The sequence below is a fragment of the Microcaecilia unicolor genome, chromosome 3, assembly GCF_901765095.1.
Source record: "Microcaecilia unicolor chromosome 3, aMicUni1.1, whole genome shotgun sequence".
In the NCBI taxonomy this organism is placed as follows: Eukaryota; Metazoa; Chordata; class Amphibia; order Gymnophiona; family Siphonopidae; genus Microcaecilia; species Microcaecilia unicolor.
In genome coordinates, this window is record NC_044033.1 from 370,377,444 (window position 1) to 370,405,369 (window position 27,926).

Here is a 27,926-nt window from a genome sequence, read left to right on the forward strand (position 1 = left end):
CTCCACCCATAGCTCACTGATGGGCAGATGATGGAAAGCTCTGTGCTGTTCCAAACAGCGATCTAAAAATAGCACTGGAACAGCGCGGGGCTTTACCGCCCCTATGATCAGAGATAATAGCATGCAAATTTAGGCACATTATTCTCTCTGATCATAGGGTAGAAGTGCGGGAGGATTGCTCAGGCACAATCCTCCTGCACTTGTTTGACAGCTCTGGGTCTCAAAAGCCCAGACCTCTCAAACACAGGGGCTGGAGGTCCAGCGGACCTCCGGTCCCCCCAATACCCCCTGACACAAGTTCGGGGGGCTGGAGATCCAGTGTAAACTCCCTTCTATGGTGTGAAGCCCCACCTACCACATTCCAGGATGCACTGGGTAGGACTGGGCGCCACCTTTTTGAGGCGGCACCGATGGAAGAGAAGGGAGGCCACCTCCATCCTCCAATGAAAGTAGGGGGTGGGGAAGGGCCACTAGACCACCAGGTCGGGGGGGGGAGGGATTGACTTGCGGTCCACTGGGCCATCAGGGACATCTGAGGGGAATGCCAGGGGGATTAGAGGGCTGGAGACCCACCAGATCTCCAACCTCCCTGAACCTGTGTTGGGGGGGTCAGGGGGACCAGAGGTCCACTGGACCTCTGGCCCCCATGTCGCTGGTGGTGGGGGGGTCGGGTCAGGTTTCCTGCAAGAGGTTGCTGCATTGGGGGAATGGGGGGCCTGCTAGCATGCAAATGCATGCTAGACAGGGCTCACCATTTCTCCCCAATGGTTGGCGTTAGGGTTTGCCTCGGACAGTGCACCAATGTTTGGCGTGCTGCAAGCTGATCATTGGAGAGGAATACATTTAGCAGTCATTTGCATGTTACTTGCACTAAGAGCTATGTTTTGCATGCATTTGTATGCTAGTTGCATTCAGAGCCCTGCGAGTGCGTTGTTCATGCGCTCGGGGGCTCTGATCATGGGGTGGTAGCAAATGCAGGAGCTAGTATGGCGTTAACAGCCTCTAGCGCCTGCGTTTGCTTCTGATCATCGGCCCATGAGATCCTGACCCCTAATATGGCAAGCATTTAACGAGCAAATTAACACATGCTGTTTTGCCAATGCCATAACATAATGCACATAGATTTGCATTTTCAAAACTGTGAATTATTTTTTATTGATGATGAAAACCACAGAGGCCTAGTAATACAAAAATCCAGAAGACAAGTAACAGTATTACCACAAATAACATTTCTTTGGAAGATGTGATCCTTTATTAAAAATCTGGTGTGACCACGTTTCGATATCAGGCTGCATCAGGGGTACAATGATACAGCAAATCCAAGTGTCAAACACAAAGTTATTTGAGTTATAGAATACAACAGCAATATCAAACTACTGTCATAATATTCCTCATGTAGCATTACAGCATAAGTCAAACTTGACAGCCTATTTGAAGGGTGCGTTGTGCTCTTTGTCTGAGGGTCCCTTTCTCACATGTTATTGTGGAGGTTCTTTATTTTTAGATTATTTTATGAAGGCAACCCAGACACCTCTGTGTCTCTATAAAATAGGCTGCCAAAGTCCAAATAATGTGCAAATACCGAAACACACAAAGTCATACGTGCTCTATAAATATATGAAATATACACCTACTCCCAACTCTACCTAAACTATGCCTTTAGGAATGCCTATGTGCAGGTTACCTAAAAGTAGACAGACTTGGGTCAATCTCTTATCCACATTTTTATAAAAATATACATATGATATTGGGCTGTTTAAGGGCCAATTACTTAGGTATGTTAACGGAATAGTGCTTGTTATTTTTCATGTAACCAGTACGTTTTTTCTAGCAAAAAAGGTGCCAGAACTCAAATGCCTGGCCACCCTTCAGGGGTGGAGTGTTCACTGAGAGAAACCCACCCCACAATAGCCAGACCCCCTGCAACCAGTCACAGAATCTATGACAAGGTAGAATTGGTGTGTAGAGCCTGAGCTCTTTCATTAAAACTTAGGGACCATAGGTCAATTTTAGCAGACAATGGAAAAGGTGCCGGTACTCAGTCCCCCCCCCCCCCCCCAAGTACCCCCTCAAAAAAAAAGCCCTGCATGTAACACACATTAATTGAGCATTGCCTCCATTATTTGCATTCCATGTGGAAATGTTTAATGCAATGCACTTATCTTTCCTCTTGGAGAGCACCAGGCTTCTAACATGCTATCTAATGTTCCCGGAGAGCAACTTAAAGGGGCAGTCGCATTCAAGAAATACTTCCTACCCCCTGCACCCCACCCACAATGCCCCTTTACAACCCCTCCCACATCAATCACCTTTCCAAATGAATCCCCCAAACCTCAATCCACTTTCCAAAAGTACCCCCCTCTCCATGATCTCCCATCACCAACATACACTGGAGGTCTTCCTGGTGGGCAGTGGAGTGCATGCTGTTTTGGAACAAATCCTGTCATTTATTTTGGCTGTCTTTGTAGGGGTTTATTCCATGTAAACATGAACTCTAACTCAACGTCTTTGAGACATTATCAGCCCTTGATCAGAAATCAATCCAGATCCATTGGTCCATGAAAGCAAAGATCATCTGTGACAAAAACTAGTTTAAACATGAATGCAAAGTGTTTAGTCTCATGGCTCAAAAAGGCAGTATTTCTCTTCGAACTTTTAATAAGCTTTCCAATGATCTGGATAACATTTGCCTGAGAAATAAAATATAATGGAGCTGTAGTTATAAAACGTAATCGTTCCCCTAAGAGATCAGGAGTTAATTACATTGTGCTCTCCAGAAATAGGGTGAACTAATAATAACCACCTTGAGTTGCCTTCTGGATGTGAAACTTTTTTGCTGTGGCTGAAGATGAACACTTTGTAACCTGAACAAAATCTGAAAATATTGTACATCCTTTTCTTGGTCCACCAGGGATTTCTATTAGATTATTCTTCTGTTGGGGTTTATATTCCCAGCCGATAGCTCTTCTAAATTCTAGGATTCTTAGAAAATAATCATGTGACAAGATATTATGCTCAGTCTGTTAGCATTTTTCTGAACTACAGTAGTGGCCATCAAAATACTGTAACTGTAAAAGTGCATGTTTTATACAACTTAGTGTATCTTTATAATGTACCTGCCTAGCATAGTAAAAATAAGCAAGATATAAATGAAACGAAGTAACCCAAGTGTGTGCATCAACAACAGGGCTAGCATGGCCACCAGGCTAACTAGACAGCTGCCTAGGGTGGCAGAATTTTGGGGAGGGGCATGCCAGTTCAGGTCTGGCATGCACCAGAGCCTTGCCCCACTTCCCTTCATGATACCAAGCCTGCCCTCACTGTCAGCTTCTACCTCCTGAAAAGCATTGGGGTTGTGTGGGCCCTGTAAGAAGACAGGAAGTCTGCCTTGGAGAGAGGCAGGGTCCAAGAAAACAGCAAGGCAGACGATCCACAAACTCCAAGATGAAAAACAACAAAGCAGATCAGTGGAAAATCGACATGAATTTATTAATAAAACATTAAAAGCCCGACACAGGCCATGTTTCGCCCAATAGGGCTGCGTCAGGGGCTACAAGGAAACAAACAAACACACACACACACATATATATATATATATATATATATATATATATATATATATATATATATATATATATATATATCAGAATAAAACATAACATGATTTTTTTTAATAATAACATCAAATAGGACACCATCTGATGTTGTTATTTTTTTTTTAATCATGTTATGTTTTATTCTGATTTATATATATATTTTATATATACATATTGTATTATTTATTTCAGTGAAATTTAATATTATGAATGCAGGTTATTTTATCTATTGATTTATATTGACAGTTTTCAAGTTTGGTCTGTAATTTACCTATATATATATCTTTTTATATTATTAATTAGTATTATTTACCTTTTATATTACTTACGTATTGGAACCTGGGAGCATTAAAAAAAAATTTCCCGGAGAGAGTAATGCATGACCCCTCCGGCTCTCTCTCTGGGTATAGCCAGCTCTACAATTTGGGGGGGGGGGCGCAGAGGTGGACCGGGGAGAGAGCCTGTTGTTAAAAATTTACCAGCACACCACTGCCCCTGACCCACCTATGCCCCTCCCATCATTACGCCCCCTTTTTTAGATCTACATGGAAGCACTTAGGTGCTATTATGTAACTGGGCGCATAAGAGTAGATCTGCACGGATCTGCCATTTATGGGCTATTTTTGGTACCTTGCTTCCAAATCAGTACAGAAATAGCACAATGCTAGACATCATATATAGAGGGCTCCTTTTACTAAGCCTTGGTAAAAAGTGGCTTGTGATAATGTAGGTATGGGTCTTGGGCGCGCGCAGAAATATTTTTCAGCGCACTTACCAAAAATGCCTTTTTTCAAATTTTTGCCAAAAATGGACATGCAGCAAAATCAAAATTGCTGCGCATCCATTTTGGGTGTCTGCCCTTACCACCACCCAAAGACATAGCGGTAAGGAATCTGTGCGGTAACGACCTACGCGTGTCCAAAAATAAAAAATATTTTCCAGATGCACTTAGCGGATGCGCGCCAAAAATGAAGTTACCGCAAAAGGCATGCGGTAGTCAGGTGGTAAGTTCATTTTGGCACACATTGGGCACGCGTAGAGCCTTACGCGGCTTAGTAAAAGGGGCCCAGAATTTCCTAGTTATTGTACTATTACTAGGCCCTACAGGAGATGTAGTGTAATTCTCTTTTTAGCTGTAAGGTTAAACATTACTCTTTTCTGAACAATCCACAAATAAATCATATATTTCATAGTTCCATCAAATGAACGCCTAGTAGATAAATAAACTTTTTATCTAACCCAGGTTCATTTTAAATGTGAGTCTTTCATTTGTTGGCCTTCAAGCAGTCTGTAGTTTTCCTTAGGTTTATACCACAAAGAACCAATGTTTTCTTAACCTAATCCTATAGCTGTCTGGAAAAGGTGACACTCAGTGAGACATAGCGATAAGAAAAGCTTCAACTGCTTCAGGCAGTTAGATGCCAAAGCCAGATAATTAAATCATTCTGCACCATTTATTTATTTATTTATTGGGATTTATTAACCGCTTTTATAAAAAGATTCACCCAAGGTGGTGTACAGCATTCCCAAAGGACAAAGGAATGGAGGGTGAAGTCTATTAGCTAAATCCTATTAAACCTTCAGAGCAGGAGCGACATATATATAGTTGTCCCCTGTTATTTATGGTTCCTTTTAATAAATGCACATTTCCTTTGCATAACAATCTAAATCCAGTCCATTGCACAAGGAATAGTGCAGTCCACTGTACCCCGCTAGATCCCAGCCCATGTGTTCAGTCAACAAGGGTGTATCTCAATGTGGAGAGAATTCTAGAGTTTTCTTCCCCAGGAAAGCAGGCGTGAGAAGAAAGTGGTACAACCCCTTGCATGAAAGGATGATGTGGGGCACTTTGGGGAGTCAATGCTCAATAATTCTATATTCTAGATAGTGTTCTTTATCTGCTTGCCATCCTATGCATTTTCACTACTCTTGTGGTATTGAAGTTATGTCTCCATACAATGAAAAGAACTTGTTCCAACAACTGCAACTTAATAAATAGGAGCGACACAAACCCTGGGCTTAAAAGCCAAAAGCAAGCCTAGTTTTCAGAATTAGATTTGAGAACCAGGTTAGTTGGCATGGAGGGGCATTTTCGATACGACATCAATAGAAATCAAACAAAATAAAACATGGAAAAGAAAATAAGATGATACTTTTTTTATTGGACATAACTTAATACATTTCTTGATTAGCTTTCGAAGGTTGCCCTTCTTCATCAGATCGGAAATAAGCAAATATGACATCCAAATCGGACTTTGGACGTTTTGCTTCTGAATGTCCCAAATCCAAATAGAAACGTCTTTTTTTTTTTTTTTTTCAAAACTACCATTTGTAACAAGTTTCCATGCTCTGTGCATTTATCTTTTCAGGCCATTTTCAAAAAAAAACCACACGAGTGAAAAATAGAGAAAATCAAGCCATTGGGATGTAGGAGGCGCCAGCATTTTTAGCAGATTGGTCCCCCAGACATCCCAGGAGAGCAGTAAGGCGCCCTACGGGGCACCTCTGTGGACTTCATATAAATGCTCCCAGGACACATTGCACCATTATCTTATCTGCTCAGCCTTCCAAAACCCACTATCCCAACTGTACACCACTACAATAGCCCTTACGGGTGAAGGGGCATCTATATATGAGTACAATGGGTTTCTGGTGAGTTTTGGAGGGTTCACAGTTTCCACCACAAGTGTAACAGGTAGGGGAGGTATGGGCCCCTATCTACAGTGCACTGCACCCACCACTACACTACTCCAGGGACCTGCATGCTGCTCTAATAGGCCTGGCTATAATATCTGAGGCTGTCATAGAGGCTGGTAAGTACTATTTTTATTCACGTTTTTGGGGGGGGTGGGAGGTCAGTGACCACTGGGGGAGTAAGGGGGTCATCCCTAATTCCCTTCACTAGTCATCTAGGGCACCTTTTTGTGTCTTATTCATTCTAAAAACAGGTCTAGACCAAAGCATTTAGATTTTCACCCTGGACGTTTTCATTTTGTTCCATTATGGCTGTAAAATGTCTAGTTGTTAGGCATGTCCTAAGCCCGCCCTAATCCCGCCTTCAAAACGCTCCGACAGCAGATAAATTGCATAAATAGATATTTGCAAAACATGTTTTGAAAATACTGATTTGGACATTAAGATTTTCATCTAAATGCTGCCTTATGACACTTTTCAAACTTTTCTCTCTTTCAAAAATGAGCTGCATAGGCTAATTACCAACTGAAAACCCCCCAGACTTTTGGGAGTCCCCCCCCCCCCAAAAAAAAACAACTAAAGATCAGAGTTATTCACCTTTGCGTTAATATTTATTTATTCATATATTTATAGTACTGCTACCGAGCACCCACGTCTTATCATCATCTGTGTGGTATTAAGAAGCTCTTAGGATAGTTCCACTTTAATGAGATTCTGCATACAGTATGTTGAATGAAGAGGCTACTGCCATTCCCAATTATCTTGCTGGTCCACATTCAATCACAGTTATGTTTAATTGCATTGGGTTTTAGAAAACCACAAGCCAGTAATCAATTGCATAGCACTTACAGCAGGATGTGCTTGGGCTGCCAGGGCTGGAGCAGTTAATAAGTAAAGCTACAGCATTTAAAAGTGCTGGTTTGAAAAACAGAGATTTCGCTCTCCAGTGTTGTTCCTGGCCTTCTCTGTGGAAACAATGCACTATATTCCTTTTGCAGCTCTTCTGTGAAATAAAGCACCTCGGAACACAAGGTCACACAACGATTATCAGCACAGGAGCTGGCAGAAAACCATGGGCACAGTCAAAATAGATCTCTGTTCCATAGTACAGATATAGAAAGGTCAAGTTAGCAGTTAAGGGAGATGAATGGTTTGTTATAAAAATTGACACCCCTGGGTATTGTGGTTCTTGTTAACTTTAGAAAGATACTTTTCTTAACAGAGAATTATACTTTGTGGAATGTTTACAAGGGCCTAGACTTCAGCTAAGTCATGCCACGTGTGGAGGAGTAGCCTAATGGTTAGTGCAGCAACCTGGGAAACTGGGTTTGATTCCCACTGCAGCTCCTTGTGACTCTGGGCAAATCACTTAACCCTCCATCATCCCAGGTACAGAGCAAGTACCTGTAAATAGTAAGTAAACTACTTTGAATGTACCGCAAAAAGGTGGTAAATCAATTCCCATCCACTTTCCTCTATTTTGGACTTCTAGGTGGAGGTGTGTAGCTGCTAAAATGTATTTAGTGCTCTCTTCTACATTGCTCAGAATATTTTTATACTGGCTAGCAAAACCTATTTTAGAGATGTGGTAATATTTCTACCAATTAATCACCAATTTGTAACGGTCAGTAGTATTCTAGGCTGTGATTTTAGTCCTAGAAATAAAGGGCAGGACTATTGAGGATGTCCCACACCTATTTGACAATATACCTTGCTACAGCAAGCAAATAGTGTTCAATCAGTGGCAAACATTCTACATACTGTGTATAAGGGGCCAATTCATCTTTTCCTTTAAAAGCCATTGGATTAGATCTGGTTAATCAAAAGTAACTGACTGATTTCTAGCAGCGAATAGCATGCATAAAAGGGAGTCTCCCTCCTAAAAAGGTAAGTTTGTATTGGAAAAAAGTCTGCATGTCTAATTTTCATAAGTACATAAATATTGCCACACTGGGACAGACCAAAGGTCCATCAAGCCCAGCATCCTGTTTCCAACAGTGGCCAATCCAAGTCACAAATCAGTATTTTTAGCAATTTTACTGTTCAGTAAAAGTGAGCAAACCCTGTTGGATGATTTATGTTTTAGCACAATTTGTACTCAATATGATTAGATCCTAATCTAAACTCTGATAAATGAGAACTATAACCCACTGAATAAATAACTCGGGTAAAATCTGTTTTGTTCATTTATTCAACAAAAAGATTCAACAATAATTATCCTTGTGTGAAAAAGTATGTGACTCATTTGTTAAGTTATTGGTGGCACCTTCTTGAGCAGCAATAGCGTCAAATGTTTTCTTTAACAGTTCGCCACTTCACTTCTTATGCCAAGTAGACAAGGCATGTGGTCTGGATACCTCTTCTTGTTACGAATGACATGCCTCGATAAATTGGCTAGTCTATAAGGTGCACCTGCCTCTGTCATTTTTATTACTTTTTGATATCTAACTTGTCAGTGTGTGAGCTCAACTCTGTTTTCTCCATTAGGACCTGCTTCCAATTTTTGAAAGATGCTGTTTCGGCTTTCACCACATCTTCGACCTCACCATTATATTGCTTTGGGAATTATTTGGCCTTCTTTTAACCTTTTCTCGATCCATGGAATATATTTTTCTGGGTTTTGAAATCAGTCCTTTTAAATAACAGCAAGTATCAAAAGGAGAAAAAGGCCCATGAAAAACATAGAAAAGAAAACAGAGGTCGGGGAGGACCAACAAAAAAGTGCAAAAAGGAAACCTTGAAGTCATGACAAATTCCAAGTTATTTTTTGACTCCAAGGTTTCCTTTTAAGTAATAACATGCCTCCTGCAAATTTTTCACCCTGGCCACCTTTCCCTTTAGTATTGTTCTAACTAATCTCATTTAAAGTGGCTGCTGCCTAATAGCTTACCCCAGCTGTGAATTTTGTTTTTCCTCTTATGGAGTTTCGATTTCCATCCTGTCTTTTCTCACTATAGCTCAACTGAGATTTTTGGTTGTTTTAATTTTTTTTTTTTTGACCGCTGCATGAGAATACTAGAGTGGAACACAGGGTATGTGGGCAAGATGTAGTATACTTTTGCCTGATTAACTCTGATATGTTGCTGGTGAGTGTTATTAGAAGGGCTCAGACACACATTGAGGGCATTTTCGATATGACATCTAAATCCGATTTTGAACGTTTTGCAAAAAACATCCAAAAATCTAGTAGCAAACATGGCCATTTTAAGAAAAACGTCCAACTTTTGTTTCAAAAATGGTCATTTGCTAGACTTTTCTATGCTCAGTGCAGCTGTCTTTTAGGACCATTTTTTGGGGGAAAAAAAGTCTAAAGAAAAAACACAGAAAAACAAGCCACTGAGACATATGGGGGCCAGCATTCTTAGTAGACTGACCACACAGACATCCCAGCAGAGCAGTGAGGCACCCTAGGGGACACTGCAGTGGACTTCACATATAAGGTCACAGGTACACATCTCACCATGTATCCTCATTGTTGCTGCCAGCAATGGTGTCACGCTCGCTTGCCCCCTAGCTGGGCCCTGCCTCCTCGTCTTCTACCAACAGCTCATCTGCAAGAAATGTATGGACAATGAATGAGAACTTGCCATACATGTTTTATTAATCATTAGCTCTCATTAGGTAGCCAAAAGGTGTTAATCTGTAAAATGGAAGGCCCTCTCACCAAGCTGATTATAAAAATGGTGCTATTGTTTCACATAGGTGCCTTATCGACCCCCATAACACATCATAATTGAAGCACATGGATGGCAATACAAGTGCATGTTGTCACACTAAGGCACAGCATGGGGAGCATATATTTCTGATTAATAACTGGTCCACAAAAATGAGAAAACCATATAATTCCCACAGAACACAAAAAGTGGCAGAACGACACAGTGGGAATGACCAAATATAAAAAGCTGATGATGATCCAAGAATTTCCAAGATAAAAACTTTTCTTGTAAAACACCTTATGATGACTAGTTGGGTAGTGTGGACTCGACATGGGCCATGTGTTGGCGCAGTGGCCTTCATCAGGAGTCCAATAATCAATCAATGAAGGTGACAGCCAAAAAGGTTATAAAAGCAATCCTCTTCTATATGGCAACAGACATATCTGAAATACGGCCTGTGTCAAATCTGCACTTCCCAACCATACGGTGTTTAATAATAAAAGTTTATATCTTGGAAATTCTTGAATCATCAGCTTTTTATATTTGGTCTTTCTCACTGTGTTTTTCTGCCTCTGATTAATAACACCCATCCTTCACACACATTTCCAGAATGTATGAAGACACACTTGATACGTGCATGCACTGTTCAGAGCTATCTGATTGAATGGTGCGAATGGGGAGGGCGTGGGATACTTGCATGCACCACCCTTCATCGCTTTAAATGGGAAAGTCACCATGGATTATGGCACCGTACCAGGGCATTAATTTGCATGCCATGACCATGTTGTCTGCACAGATGTGATACCTGTGTATCCCTTGTGTTTTTTGCCCAAAAAACATTGTCCTTGACACACCTATGAGAGCACACATCTAGACTTTGACAGTCTGGTGACAGACTACATAAATCTACCTGGGATGGCCAAAAATAAGTGGAGTGAAGCCCTAGCTATAGCCAGGCTCCTACTGCCACGTGGAGGGGCATAATCGAACGGGGCCGGCCATCTCTATTGGCGGCCATCTTCAAGGCCGGCCCCATAAAGCGGCGTCCTGACCGTATTATCGAAACAAGATGGCCAGCTATCTTTCGTTTTGATAATACGATCGGAGCTGGCCACATCGCAACATTTGGGCCAGCTTTAGAGATGGCCGGCATTGGTTTTCAGCGATAATGGAAACTAATGGCGGCAATCTCAAACCCGGCCAAATCCAAGCCATTTGGTCATGGGAGGAGCCAGCATTTGTAGTGCACTGGTCCCCCTCACATACCAGGACACCAACCGGGCACCCTAGGGGGCACTGCAGTGGACTTCAAAAATTGCTCCCAGGTGCATACCTCCCTTACTTTGCTGAGCCCCTCAAATCCCCCCAAAACCCACTCCCCACAATTGTACACCACTATCATAGCCCTTAGTTATGAAGGGGGGCACCTACATGTGGGTACAGTGGGTTTTGGGGGAGGTTGGAGGGCTCCCATTTACCACCACAAGTGTAACAGGTAGGGGGGATGGGCCTGGGTCCACCTGCCTGAAGTGCACTGCACCCACTAAAAACTGCTCCAGGGACCTGCATACTGCTGTCATGGAGCTGGGTATGACATTTCAGGCTGGCATAGAGGCTTGAAAAAGATAACTTTTAATTTTTGGGGGGGGGGGGTGGGAGGGAGTTGGTGACCACTGGGGGAGTAAGGGAAAGTTATCCCTGATTCCCTCCGGTGGTCCTCTGGTCAGTTGGGGCACTTTTTGGAGGCTTGGTCCTAAAAATATATGGACCAAGTAAAGCCGGCCAAGTGCTCGTCAGAGCCGGCCTTCTTTTTTCCATTATCGGCCGAAGCCGGCCATCTTGTAACCACGCCCCCATCCCACCTTCCATACCCTGCCGAAACGCCCCCTTTAATTTTGGACGGCTCTGCGACGGAAAGCAGTTGAAGCCGGCCAAAATCGGCTTTCGATTATACCGATTTGGCTGGGTTCAGGAGACGGCCGGCCATCTCCTTTGAAAATAAGCAGGACAGTCACAGCACATAACCCTAAATGCAGATTGCAATTGTGTGGCAGACTTATTAGGCAGACTAGTTGGACCACGCAGCTCTTTATCTGCTGACATTTACCATTTACTGTTACTATGTAAAAATAAGTTCTATAGCAATCCAATATAACAAAACAGTGGGTAAAAAACCAGGAGTTCCAGAGTAAAGATGAACCAAACTTTATTAATCAGTATATTGACTCAACACAACGTTGTGTTTCGGCCAAAGGGCCTACATCAGGAGTCTACAAATAAAAACAATATATAAACAAAATATAAAAGAATATAATACTAAAGCAAATGATAATACATATATAATCTGAAAACTATGCAAATATCAAATGAGAAAATGAAGAACAAAACAGCTAGAACATTCATATGTCATGAAACATTTAAATGCTATGCAAATGTGATGTGATTTTAAAGTGAAAAGCTAAATCACATCACATTTGCATAGCATTTAAATTTTAAATTTTATATTTGTTATATATATGTTTTAAGCTTTATTTACTTTCAAGATGTTCATGTTTTTACCCACTGTTTTGTTATATTGTGACTATCCGTGGGATTTCGTTGAGTTTTCCACGTTTGTGGATTCTCTACTATAGCAATCCAATAAATGACAACAACAAAGAACAAAATGGGCTATCAACTCTGCTCAGATAGGTGTTTAGAATTCCATCTGCCTCTCTGTACCCCTGTTGCCTCATTGGAAGCACAATATAAAAGGGAAAGGATTTTGAACATAAAAACAAAAGAGTAGCCGTACTGGGTCAGACCAAAGCCCACCTAGCCTTGTATCCTGTTTCCAACAGTGGCCAATCTAGGTCACGAGCACCTGGTAGAGTCCCCAAAATAGCAAGATTCCATGCTACTTAACCTCAGGGATAAGCAGTGGCTTTCCCCATGTCTATCTTAATAACGGTTTGTGGACTTTTCCTCCAGGAATTTGTCCAAATCTTTTTTAAACCCGGCAATATTTACTGCTTTTATCACTTGCTCCCATCAATGAATTTGACTTTAACAATATGATGAGTGAAAAAAATGTTTTCCTATTTTGTTTTAAATGTTAACTTCATGGTGTGTCCCCTAGTCTTTGTACTTTTTTGAAAGAGTAAACAATCGATTTTTGTTTATCTGTTCCACTCCACTCAGGATTTTATAGATCTCTATCATATCTCCCCACTGCTGTCTCTTCTCCAAGCTGAAGAGCTCATGTCTTTTCTTCAGTTATAGCTCAAAGCAAGTTACATTGAGGGGCAATAGTTATTTTCCTGTTCCCAGAAGGCTTACAATCTAAAAGGACAATTCTATAAGCAGTCACCCAAAGGGGCTCATTTTCAAAAGGGAAAAACATCCAAAAAGTGGCATAAACCAGCAGATGGACATTTTTCTCACAAAAACATCAAAATTGCTATTTTCAAAACCCATTTTTTAGATGTTTTTCCATGCTGTACATCTGCAGTGCATCCAGGTCGCAAGAGGGCATGTAGGGGTGTGTTAAGGGAGGGATTTGGGTGTTCTGCTATAATTCTATTCTATTTGAGTTTTGAATACCACCAATATTCCAACAAGATTCACAGCAGTTTACAGCTCAAAAAGAGAAAAACTCCAATAGAGAGAGTTAGCAAATTAAAATATATATTAATTTAGAAAAAAACAAAAACAAAGATAATTTAGCGAAACGAAACCACCAATTAGTGTTCATATAAGTGAGTTTTCAAACTTTTTCTAAAAGAGAAACAGAAAGATGTACACTTCATATTCAAAGGCAGCATATTCCATAGCCTAGCCCCCAAAAAGGGGAAAGAACCCTCCAAAACAGACTTAAAATGGGCGTTTTTAGAGGCAAAAAGCCCAATTTCAAAGTTCATATGAACTCTATACTTCTATCTAGAGATGGAAACACAAGCAATTCACTTAACCCTTCTGAATTTAAACCAAAATCAATATGTTTGTATACCATCAACCAATTGAAATCCTGTACTTTAAAGGATATTTATTTATTTATTTATTTTATTTATTTGTAGCATTTGTATCCCACATTTTCCCACCTGTTTGCAGACTCAATGTGGCTTACATTTGCCGTAATGGCGGTTGCCATTTCCGGTTAACAGAGTTACAATTGGTATTGCATTAAGGAGCATACATACATGGTAAAAAATACATTGTAGTAGTGCAAGAAGGTTCCTGAGTGATAGGTTAGATTGTAACAGACGTTAGTTCATCGTCTATTGAGAAGTTCTGTTCAGCATTAGGATAGAGAGGTAGTGTTTGATCATTAATAGCAAAGAGGTTGAACAGTCAAGTGATGGAAGTTCGCATTTGTATAGATCGTGTATAATGTTAGTATTTAAGCTGGATGTTTGTGGTAGGCCTTCTTGAAAAGGTCTGTTTTCAGAAGTCTTCGGAAGATGTTTAGGTCTTGCGTTGTTTTTACTATTGATAGCGGTGTTTTGCAGTAACTGCACACGACATAACAATTTATTTGATATACAAGACGTTAATGAATTGCAATTATCTAATTGCAGCAGCAGAGAATATCTGGATACAAACTAAACCCCACTAAAACAGAAATGTTACCATTAAACACGGCCTCTAGATCATACCAATTCACAATGTCCCATTTTAAATGGTCGCCCACGTGCCTGAAATATCTGGGTGTATTATTTGGATCCAATATTAATGAAACTATCAACCTCAACTCTACATACCTTTTGAATTGTGTGAAGGATATGACTAATAAATGGTCTCCACTTAAACTTTCTTGGTGGGGTAGATTAGACACCATAAAGATGATGATAGCACCGAAAGTGAATTATATTTTAAGTATGTTACCGGTTATGTTACATGCCAGTACTTATAAAAATATGGAAAAAATATTGTCAAAGTTTTTGTGGTCTAATAAACCTCCTCGTATTGCACTGAAATATCTTAAACTCCCCAAACACAATGGTGGTGTTAATTTTCCTAATTTTTTGGACTACCATAAGGCTTTCTTACTAAGACAAAGTTCTTTATGGATAACCTCAAAAGAAGAACATACTGTCCCACTTTGGATAAAATGGGAAGCAAAGATCTTTAAAGCAACCCCAACACCTCTCTTACCATGGTCTTCAGTACACAATTCGGATTATAATCCCATCATATTCGCTTCTCAATCATCTTTCAACACATTGGACTCATGTGTTAAAATCTCTATCCATTCGACCACTAAGATACAACTTTGGAATAATCCAAAACTAAAAATTAATGGAATGTGTTTTGCTTGGCCTAAATGGATTGAAGGAAAAATATGGTTTCTACATCAACTATTGGATAATCACAAGTGGCTACCTTTTTCTACACTACAGGCAAAGTATAATTTACATAATCACTGCTACTTTCAATGGCTACAACCAAAACACTGCATTTCTGCAAACTTCGATATTAACTCATTAAAGGACGAAACTCCAAGTTGTCTAACATTATGTCATCAGTTGTCTAATGGGAAGAAAACGGCATCTAAATGGTACAAAATCTTCCAAGAACACTCTTCTCACTCTCCTTCAGCCTTACAAAACATTTGGAACAAAGAACTCAATTCTCAAATAACTGCAGAACAATGGGAAAAAATCTGGACATTACTATATAAATCCTCAAAATCATCTGCTCTTACCCAATCATCATTCTACATCTTGCATAGAGCTATGTGGACACCTTCCAAAATATCTAAAGAAGTCTCAAATAGATGCTGGTCTTGTAACAACCATGTAGGTACTTTAGACCACTTAATTTACAATTGTCCTATACTGGATGAGTATTGGTCTCGTATAGAGGACACTATTTCCCATATTCTAGATTTTAAGATCTCTCTAACATACAAAATCATAATCACGGGAGAATTTGGTTTAAACACGGTAATACAACCTCAAATAGCCAAATTATTACGTATATTGATTCAAGTTGCTTTAAAACTGATATGTCAAAATTGGAAGGACTTTACGAAGTTATCTTATGATGTGTGGTGGAATACAGTATGTCTTTACGCTAAATATGAAAAAGCTGCTGCAGAGAAATGCGGCTCCCTTTTAGCATTCAATAAAACCTGGTCTCCTATACTCAATTACTCATCCAGTTAATATTAATTATTATAATCTATGCAAATATAAATGGGTACTAATTACATATATATATATAATTTCTTATCTCCACCTCTAACATTTAGTAATATGCTTATTCCTATAGATATACAATACCTGTAATGAAACAGAATCAGGGATCCTAGAGTTGATGTAAACAATGTCTATAATTCTTCTACAAGTCAGTGTACAAAATCAAACTTGTTAAACTATTATTAAGTCTCTGGTACTTAATTTCCTTTCTTTTTGTTATTTAAAAATTAATAAAAATGATTGAACAAAAAAAAAAAAAAAGAACTGCTTGGACTATGGTCCTAAAGTCTTCTTTCTCTAAAAAAGATCTTATGACCCATAGGTGTCAAAGCTTAAAGAAAAATAATTTACTGAAAGTATTAATCTGCTTATGAAATGACAGAGTAGAGTTTAGAATTACTCCTAACACTCTGGATTGATCTTCTATTTTCAAAATTTCACCAGAAGACAATGCTACTGACTTAATTGGAACTTTTATCTCCAAACCAAAGTACCTTAGTTTTTTTGCTTATTTATTTTTAGAAAATGCTCTGAAGCCCAGCTGTCTATGAGAGAAATATAATGTTTAATAGAATTTGTGTATTATCAAAACTCTTTAAGACAGGGCATAGAAGAAATATGTCATCTGTATAAGATAGCACAGAAATCTCCCTACCAGAGAACTCAAATACATTGAATAATGAGGGCAAAAGTGGCAAACCCTATGGAACCCCACAACCAGGGTTACAACTGGATGATCTGCCACCTTGCCCTGAACACTGTAAGACCTGTTTTTCAGAACGTGTTCAAACCAGTCTAACACTTTCTCAGTTATATCTAGCTCGTTTAATTTAAAAAGAAGAATTGAGTGGTCTATAGCAGAGGCGTAGCTAGGTGGGGTGCCAGGGGAGCGACCGCTCCCCCAAACTGACTTCAGACAGCGACGGCGCCTACTTTTCAGGCAGTCCGTCGCAGCTACGCAGTGCGTGCGTGTGCCTATGTGGTGTACATGTATGCCTCTCTGCTCCCCCTCGCATCACAACCTAGCTACGCTTCTGGTCTATAGCATCAAAAGCAGCTGTTATATCAAACTGTAACAAAATTGCTTGCTGTCCTTTACTTTAAAAGTGTCATATTTTTGTGGTAAGAACAAGAAGTCAAGATTCTGTACTGTGTTGTGGTTTAAAGCCATGCTTTGTTTTATGAAGTATGTTAAATGACTCAAAAAGGTTTGAAACTCTTCATTCACTAAAAATTCTATGAGTTTAGCCATCCATAGGATGCTTGCAAATGGGCAATAATTTTCAACTTTCATCAAGTCAGCTCCAATGGATTTAGGGAAAGGGGTTAAGATAATCTAAGATAGGGACTGTGGATAATGACCTGCTGACAACACTGAGTTAACAAATTCAGTCAACCATTATAAAATTTGTTGTGGAACCTCTTTTAGCAGATATGTTGGACATAAGTCTATAATACATGTCTTCTTTGAGAGTCTAAGAAGAATCATAGACTGAATCGGAAGTCACTCTCAAACTTCTCCCATAATCTATCTACAGGAACAAAACAAAAATGTCCAGGGCTAAAAGTTGAACGTTTTGGTCTAGATCTGTTTTAAACCACAAAAAACTGCCCTAAATGACCAGATGACCACTGGAGGAATAAAGGAATGACACCCTCTTACTCCACCAGTGGTCACTGACTCCCTCCCACCCTCTAAAGATGTGAAGGAAACAGTACATACTACCCTCCATGACAACTTCAGATGTTATGGCCAATCCTATTAGAGCAGCAAACACGTCCCTGGAGTAGCCTAGTGGTTGGTACAGTTCAGTGTGGAGAAGGGGACCCAGGCCTATATCCACTCTGTTACACTTGTGGTGGAAATTGTCAGCCCCCCATAACCCACCAACAACCTACTGTACCCCCATATATGTGACACCTGTAGCCATAAAGTCTACTGTAGTGGTGTATAGTTGGGTACAGTGGGTTTTTGGTGGTTTTGGACAGTTCACCATACAATATAATAGTGAGATGTGTACCTGGGACCTTTTATATGAAATCCACTGCACTGCCCCTTAGGGTGCCCCACTGCTCTACTGGGATGTCTGTGTGGCTAATCTACTAAGAATGCTGGCTCCTCCTACATCCCAGTGGCTTGATTTTGTGTGTTTTTTCAGTTGGACATTTTTTTTCCGAAAATGGTCCATAAGGATAGATGCACTAAGCACAAACCCCCGTATTCTATATAGTGCACCTAAAGATCTGCGCCTAAATCCAAGCCTATTCTATAATAATGCGTGTAACTTAATTGACTTTAATATGCTAATCAGCAATGATAACAGCTCTTAACAAACAATAATGAGCACTAATTGGTAATAATTAGAATTTACACACATGTCGCTATATGCATTCTGTAATGCCGTGTGCCTAACTTCTAACGCACGCAGGCAAAAATGGGCATGGTTAGGGGCAGGGAAATGGGTGTTTAATGGGCATGCCAAAATTTATGCACATAATTATTGATTATGTTTCAGTGTGCCTAAATCTTCGTGCCGGGATTTATGCCACATTTTTGTTGGTGTAAATGGAAATGCATAGTTTTAGGTACTGGGATATCAACTAAGTGTATTCTATATACCGTGCCTAAATCTAGGTGCCGTTTATAGAATACACTTAGTTATCATTGATTTCCACGCTGAGTTTTTAGGTGCCATATATAAAATCTTCCCCAAAATGTCTAGAAAAGATCTAGATAATGGTCATTTTCAAAGCAAAAAGTATATTTTTCAGGTCCAAAAATGACCACTTGATTTTTGGACATTTTCAGCAAAACATCCAAAGTCAGATTTACACATCATATCAAAAATGTCTCTCCACATGTGGTGCCAAATATACACACTGGTTATAGAACACTAGCATTTACACACATCATTGGCACCAGTAATTAGCGTTTACATATGGCTATTCTACAAAGTATGCACCAAAATCACTTAGCATGTAACTGCAAGGGGTTGTACATATGAATTCACTTACATTATGATCCCTAGCTTTGTGGTGAGCTCTGTATTGTACTTGCTGTGGTCACCATTCATAATATTTGGGAGGCAGTTTTAAAATGAACAATCCACAGTTCAAAATGACCCATTTTGGATTTTTTTGTCATGCACCAAAAATATACTTATATTATTTAAATATCTGTCCCATGTCTCCTATCCTCAACGGTATAAAAATTAAGTCAAGTCTCCTCTCTTATGTTTTTTAGAGCATGTGTACATGCTAGATATCTCGTATGTTCCATAACCTAAGAAACCCTCTCATAAAATAAAATAAAATAAAATATTTTTCTCCTTTGGTGTCTATTAAACTGAGCAAGTCTAATGCCAAATATCTATAGGTCTCATTTGTACATGCTCAACAAAATTGTCATTCATTCTGCCAGAAAGATATCTAGATACATGAATAAAATTCTACTTGTACAAGAACATTCCCCTAGACTATGAAACACTCATAAGTTATTGTGTTTATGATCTATAAATTTAGGGACAATGCTGTACTCCTTTGTACAAAAGGCTTGTACATGCTATCACATTCTGATGGGGACGGTGAATTTTGTTCTGCTCTGCTGAGAAAGCTTTCAGCATTTGTTTCGGGGGCAAGAGGCCAGCACTCTTTCCGTGTCTAAGGTCACTGATGTTTGCAGAGTCTGAAGGCTAGCCAGAAGTCTGTACAAGACAAGGATTTATTTTCTGAACCATTTGTGTGAAAATACTGTTTATTTAAAGGACTAATGCCCCATGATTAGGGATAACTACTACTACTACTACTTAGCATTTCTAAGTAAAACATTGCTTTGTCCATTAAATATTTGCTGTGTCTTCCCGAATTTTGACTGAAGGGAAGTGAGTACCACTGAAAATGAAAGCTTTGTACAAGTTACAAGGGACAACCTGCCACATAAACCTTTCAACTTTGTTCACTCTAAGTAATGTTGATTCTTGTAACAATTGTCTTTCTTGTGAAATCCATTCAAACCCTAGACAGTATTACTTATCCTTTTTTCTATTAATTATTATATGCCAATGATTCTCAATCAGGGTGTCATGACACACCAGTATGCCCCCAAGAGCTGTGAGGTGTGTCAGCAACATTTTGGCATAAAGTAAACCTACACTGTCTATAACAACCATATGTTGTTATAGACTGGAAAATCTGAAGGTGAACAAAGCTATGGGGCCGGATTGGATACATCCCAGGATACTGAAGGGGCTCAGAGAGGTCCTGGCGGGACCTCTTAAAGATTTATTTAATAGATCTTTAGAGACAGGAGAGGTTCCACGAGATTGGAGATGAGCAGATATGGTCCCTTCACAAAAGTGGAGACAGGGAAGAAGTGGGAAACTACAGACCGGTAAGTCTCATGTTGGTGGTAGGAAAAATAATGGAGTCGCTGCTGAAAAAAAGGATAGCTAAACTTTCTAGAAACCGATGGGTTACAGGACCCGAGGCAACATGGCTTTACCAAAGGAAAATCCTGCCAAACGAATCTTATTGACTTTTTTGACTGGGTGACCAAAGAACTGGATGAGGGACATGTACTAGATGTAATCTACTTGGACTTCAGCAAAGCCTTTGATACGGTCACCAACAGAAGACTTGTGAATAAGCTGAAAGGGTTGAACTTAGGACCAAAAGTGGTGAACTGGATAAGAACCTGGTTGACCGACAGGTGGCAGAGGGTGGTGGTAAATGGAATCCGCTCGGAGGAAAGGAAGGTGAGCAGTGGAGTTCGTCAGGGGTCGTGCTGGGGCCTATTCTGTTTAATATATTTGTGGGAGATATTGCTGAAAGGTTGGAAGGAAAGGTGTGCCTTTTTGCAGATTACACGAAAATAGCCAATAGAGAGGATACCCTGGAGGGAGTAGAAACGATGAGAAGGGATCTCCAAACATTAGAAGAATGGTCGAGGGTCTGGCAGTTAAAATTTAATATCAAAATAGGAAACTGTTATGTTAATAGAAAAATTTTTTTATCAGTTTTTTAATATGCTGTGCAAGTGAATATATCCTACTATATAAATGAAGAGTGACCGACGTGCCGCACATGCGCATGTGCAACACGTCACACAATGCTTCAGACGACCCACACCCACCTCCTCCACCCGCCCCTTAAAAACGATCACAACTGCTGAAGACACCCACTTCCTGCTCCCGCCCATGTGCGGCACGTCACATATCGCCGCCCCGCCCCTCCCCCGCCGAGGTCGCTACAGCTCCCCCCATGAGGTCACCGCCGGCCCCCCCTCCACCCAGGCCCTCTCCATTGAACTTACAGCGCTTCACCTCTGAAAGCGCAGCAGACAGCAGCAGATCGCCTCCCTTCGGTCTTCGTTCCCTCCGTGTCCCGCCCTCGCCGAAGTTACGTCACACGAGGGCAGCACACAGGGAGGGAAGGAAGCCCGAAGGGAGGTGAGCTGTCGCTGTCTGCTGTGCTTTCGGAGGTGAGGCACTGTGAGTTCAATGGAGAGGGCCGGCGGTGACCTCGGGGGGGGGGAAGCGGCGACCTCGGGGGGAGGGGCGGTGGCAAACTCAGAGGGAGGTTGACGCTCTGGAACTGGGAGGGAGGGAAGGGGCCTAAAACTGGGTGGGTTGGAGGAAGGGAGGGAGGGCCCTGGAACTCGGAGGGAGGGGCCTGGAACTCGGGGGAGGGGGCCTGGAAATCAGGAGGAGGGGGCCTGGAACTCGGAGGGAGGGAGGGGGGCCTGGAACTCGGAGGGAGGGAGGCCTGGAACTCAGAGGCTCTCTCTCTCTCTCTCTCTCTCTTTCTCTCACAATTCACTCTCACTCTCACTCACTCTCTCTCTCTCTCTCTCTCTCTTTCACACAGACGCACACACACATTGTCTCTATCTCTCTCTGAACTCACTTTTACACTCTGTCTCTCTCTTTCACACAGACACACACACTCTCACACACACACACACACAGAGCGGCACAACAACGCCGGGAATGGATCCCAGGCATGTTGCTCACACACACCACACATACAGTGAACTCAATGATGTCCAACAATAACGCACCATACCCCATATAGGTTACAGGAAGATGTATGGGGGAGGGGGGCAGGCTACTCAAAAACGAGCCCTGCTTTCCTGCCTCAAAAAACTCTGTCTGTCTGTCTGTCTGTCTCTCTCTCTCTCTCTCTCTCTCTCTCTCTCTCTGAACTCACTCTCACACACTCTCTTCTCTCTCTTTCACACAGACACACACACACTTTGTCTCTATCTCTCTCTGAACTCACTTTCACTCTCTCTCTCTCGCTTTTTCACACAGACACACACTCTCTCTCTCTCTCTCTCTCTCTCTCTCTCTCTCTCTCTCTCACACACACACACACACACACACAGAGCGGGACAGAGACTCCGGGAATGGATCCCAGGCACGTCGCTCACACACACCACACATAAGTGAACTCATTGAAGTCCAACAATAACGCACCATACCCCATATAGGTTACAGGAAGATGTATGGGGGAGGGGGCAGGCGACTCAAAAACGAGCCCTGCTTTGCTGCCTCAAACAACTCTGTCTCTCTCTCTCTCTCTGTCTCTCTCTCTCTCTCTGAACTCACTCTCACACACTCTCTTCTCTCTCTTTCACACAGACACACACACACTTTGTCTCTATCTCTCTCTGAACTCACTTTCACACTCTCTCTCGCTTTTTGACACAGACACACACACTCTCTCTCTCTCTCTCTCTCTCTCTCTCTCTCTCTCTCTCTCTCTCACACACACACACAGAGCGGGACAGAGACACCGGGAATGGATCCCAGGCACGTCGCTCACACACACCACACATACAGTGAACTCATTGAAGTCCAACAATAACGCACCATACCCCAGGAAGATGTATGGGGGAGGGGGGGAGGCCACTCAAAAACGAGCCCTGTTTTGCTGCCTCAAACAACTCTGTCTCTCTCTCTTTCTCTCTGAACTCACTCTCACACACTCTCTTCTCTCTCTTTCACACAGACACACACACACACACTTTCCATCTTATTTTCAAAAGAGAAAGATGCCCATATTTTGACCCAAATCGGGAGATGGGCGCCTTTCTCCCGTGGGCGCCCAAATCGGTATAATCGAAAGCCGATTTTGGGCGTCTCCAACTGCAATCTGTCGCAGGAACGGACAAAGTTGACGGGGGCATTCGGAGGCGTGGTGAAGGCGAGACTGGGGTGTGTTTATCAGCGGAGGAGAGATGGGCGCGCTTGGCCAATAATGGAAAAAAGAAGGGCGCCAGAAGCGAGAATTTGGGTCACTTTTTCTGGACCCTTTTTTTCATGAACAAGTCCCCCAAAAGTGCCCCAACTGCCCAGATGACCACCGGAGGGAAGCGGGATACCCAGCTCCATCACAGCAGTATGCAGGTCCCTGGAGCAGTTGTTAGTGGGTGCAGTGGACCAGTGGCGTACCAAGGGAGGGCGGTGGGGGCGGTCCGCCCTGGGTGCACGCCGCTGGGGGGTGCCGCGGCGCACGTCTGCTCCGAGTTCGCTAAACTTCGTCGCTCGTTCGCTGCAGCTCCCTCTGCCCCCGGAACAGGTTACTTCCTGTTCCGGGGCAGAGGGAGCTGCAGCAAAGCGAAGTTTAGCGAACTCGGAGCAGCCGCGCACCGCGGCACCCCCCCCCCCAGAGGCGTGCACCCGGAGGGGGTGTCATTTCGCCGGAGGGGGGGTGAAGGTGTCATTTAGCGGGGGGGGGCGCATCGGCGCTCCACCACAGGTGCCATCCAGGCCAGGAACGCCACTGCAGTGGACTTCAGCCAGGTGGACCCAGGCCCATCCCTCCCCTACCTGTTACACTTGTGCTGGTAAATGGGAGAGCTCCAAACTGCCCCCAAAACCCACTGTACCCACATCTAGGTGCCCCCCTTCAGCCATAAGTGCTATGGTAATGGTGTAGATTTGTGGGCAGTGGGTTTTGGGGGGGATTTGGGGAGCTCAGCACCCAAGGGAAGGGAGCTATGGACTTGGGAGGTATTTTAATTTTTTTTTAATTGTTACAAGTGCCCCCTAGGGTGCCCGCTTGGTGTCCTGGCATGTGAGGGGGACCAGTGCACTACGAATCCTGGCCCCTCCCACGACCAAATGCCTTGGATTTATTCGTTTTTGAGCTGGGCGCCTTCGGTTTCCATTATCACTGAAAAATGGTACCGCCCAGCTCAAATCCGCACAAATCCAATGCATTTGCCCAGCATAAACCGTATTATCAAAAAAAAAAGATGGACGCCCATCTTTTTCGAAAATACGGTCTGTCCCGCCCCTTCACGTGCCCGTTCTCAGAGATAGATGCCCATGGAGATGGGCGTTCGCGTTCGATTATGCCCCTCTTTGTCTCTCTCTCTCTCTTACACACACACACACACACACACACACACACAGCGGGACAGCGACGCCGGGGATGTATCCCAAGCATGTCGCTCACACACACCACACATACAGTGAACTCATTGAAGTCCAACAGTACCGCACCATACCCCATATAGGTTACAGGAAGATGTATGGGGGAGGGGGGCAGGCTACTCAAAAACGAGCTCTGCTTTGCTGCCGCAAACAACTGGCTAAGGAGCAAATGACCCGCCACTGTCACAGGGACTCCTACTACTACTACTATAAATCATTTCTATAGTCCTAGCAGTTCTCTCTCTCACACACATATACACACTGTCACTCTCTCTGTACCCCCAACTTTTCCCCGCACCCTTTCAAGCACTACACATTATGTTCATCAAATTTTACATTATATGTCAGAAATAAAAAATATTGCCCATTTTAATGGACTTAACGGCTTGTTTAAATAATGAATGATGAGTGCTCAGTAAAATGCAAGTCGCAACAAGCGGAACCCAACATCATAGCACTCGGCCCTACCTACCACCCGTTATCCTTTTCTAATGATGAACCTTCCTTAATTCGGTGACCATCATACAAAATACATCACCAATAACAGAAACTGGTACTTAGCTTAATGCTGGATTTTCTTGTGTTTTTTGAACTTCAGTTGGGTCCTAATCAGTAGAGCAACGGAGCTCTGTTAATACGTGATGGTGCTCATAATGAAAGTGAGAGTAAAAATCTTCAGAAGAGTTCTTAATTACTCCTTATGAACTCATAACTGAGTGGTTATCTCTCATACTTAATGGTTCTCTCTCGTTCTCTACACAACATGTGTTTCGCTGTTTATAGCGTCATCAGGAGAACTTAGTTGTACAGGGGCCTCACTCCCTCTGGATGGTATCAATCTGCAATATATAACAACATTGTTATCCCGTTTATTTAGTCTGTCCATAGGTACTTTTCCCAATACAAAAGATATATCTCACTGAATTGTAATTACAGATATTATTATTATCAGTCCTTATAATTTTCACAGCTCCATAATATCTTAAAGGCTTACCTCTAAGGAGGGATGACTGTCTCTTGCGGGACCAACCGTTAAAAGAACGTTACATCCTGTTTAAAGATTGATGTCATTTGCTTATTATTCATGCAGCCACTCCACTTCCCGGTTCAAGCCCCCAGGGATGACAGTGTCCCATAAGAATATCAATCGCTGCTCTTTGCGTTTTAGCATCCTAGCGATATTCCCCCCACGTGGCATCTTCACTTGCTTGAGTACTACGTATCTTAAATCAAAGATGTTATGATTACAATTGGCCCAATGATCTACCAGAGGTGCCTCTCTCTTCTGAATCCTCATGTTACTAACATGTTCGGCTATAAGCTGCTTGATTTTTCGTATAGTGTAGCCAGTGTACCACTTCTTACAAGGGCAAATGATGCCATATACAACCTGGGCAGATTCACAATCAGTGTCACTTGTAAGATGGAATGGGTGTCCAGTCTTGGGATGAACCACTTGGTCAGATGCCCACATATATTGACAGTAAACACATCTTGAACACGGTTTATGCCTGCCCCTAGGTACTGTCAAAAAGGGTTTATTTATACAAGATCGAGTACGTAGAAGTTCGCCCATATTCTTGAATCTGGTGTTGGCAAAAAGCGGCAGATCTGAGAAATTTAGTAATGACAGCATGGGCCAGTGCTTCCTAATAATCCGTTGTACAGCCATTCTGTTGGAATATGGTAGTATGCAAGTGAGCCTATTCTGTTCATTAATAGATTGTTCCTTTCTGGGAGTTAAAAGCCATTGTTTGTGAGTGTTGGATGCCCTTTTGCGTGCCATCTTCACTGACTTTGGGGGATATCCCCGTGCCCTAAACCTCTCGAACATATGACGAGCTTCCTCATCAAAATTATCTTGATAACCACATAATTTCCTGATTCTTAAAAACTGGCTGATAGGAATGCCAGTTTTTACTGACTTAGGATGAAAACTGTTGTAATGTAATATTATTGTATTGGTATCAGTAGATTTCCTATATAGTTTATTATCAAACTTCCGGTTGAAGACTGAGATATTAATATCCAAAAAATTGATGGAGGAACCTCCTACTGTAGACTCAAAGGCTATATTGGTGTCACACATGTTAACGTATATCAGAAATTCTTGAAGCCTTGCGGAGTCACCTGTCCAAACCAGGAAAACATCGTCAATAAATCTTTTCCAAATTTTGATATCTTGACTGAATCTGCACCCATGTATGTATAAATGTTCAAAATTGGCCATATACAAACAGGCTATAGTGGGGGCTACAGTGGCCTACCCTGTGTAGCTGTATATAATTAGTGCCTTCAAACTGAAAAGAATTCTTCCGCAAGACCCTTTTGGTCATTTCTGTTAGCAGATGAATTTTAGCTGAAGAGAGGTCTAATGATGATAACTGTGTAATAACTAAATCCATCGCCTCCTGATGAGGAATCTTGGTATATAAGGAAATAACATCCATAGAGATCAAAGTGATCGATTCTTCGTGTATATCTACAGTTTTGAGTAAACTAATCAGATGGGCTGAATCTCTCACATAAGATGGTATATCTGCAATGAGCGGCTGTAGATAATAATCCAAATATTGGGACAACGGTTCATTTAATGAATCCCTACTCGATACAATAGGATGCCCTGGTGGACTGTGTAATGTTTTATGAATTTTCGGCACAAAATAAATTTGGGGAATGCATGGATGTTTGTTGAACAGGTACTTAAACTCCTTTATTGTAATGGTGCCGTCCTCGGCTGCCTTAGTTAACATTAAGTGCACTTCCTCCTGATTGGTTTTAGTAGGATCAGAATCAAGTTTACTGTAGTATTGAGTATCGGTTAATTGTCGTATGTCATATCCACAACACCCCCTCCTTTATCTGCTTTCAAAATGATAATGCTGTCATCCCGACTTAACTCATCAAGTGCCTGCCGATGTTTCTGGCTCAAATTGAACGGAGTGCTGAATTTTTCCTTCTCCATAACTGATAAGTCTTACAAAACTAATTGTGAAAATGCCTCAATGATTGGTTCAGGAAGTCCCGGTGGTAAGCACGTAGAGGGTAATTTATGTTCTGACATAAACGTTTTATTTGGCTCCTCTTCATCCAAACAGGGTGTTTCATCCTCTGATTTCTGTTTGTCAAAAAAAGCCCTTAATTTTATTTTCCTGAAAAATTTTTGTAAACTACATCGCATGGTAAAAGAATCATAATAATTAGTAGGCACGAAGGATAGTCCCAATTGAAGTATCTGATTTTGAGCTGGTGTCAGATTTTTAGAAGATAAGTTGTAAACTACTCTTTGGGATTGCGCGATTCCTGGTTGGCCTCGGTTGAGATACATTCCGGTCTGTCAGCGCAGCAGTATTTTGGGCG

The 27,926-nt window shown here is 41.8% G+C and overlaps 1 protein-coding gene and 1 long non-coding RNA gene across 2 annotated transcripts in view; one reads left to right on the forward strand and one right to left on the reverse strand.

The window, feature by feature from the left end:
• The window catches only part of NKAIN2 (sodium/potassium transporting ATPase interacting 2), a 716,137-nt gene that overhangs the window by 579,783 nt on the left and 108,428 nt on the right, over positions 1-27,926 (forward strand). The gene's annotated exons all lie outside the window — the stretch shown is intronic.
• On the reverse strand, positions 6,845-18,089 carry LOC115466966. Its single transcript, XR_003941626.1, has 3 exons — positions 18,010-18,089; positions 15,646-15,647; positions 6,845-6,866 (listed from the first exon to the last, which is right to left on the reverse strand). It is a non-coding gene; the product is annotated as an uncharacterized LOC115466966 (long non-coding RNA).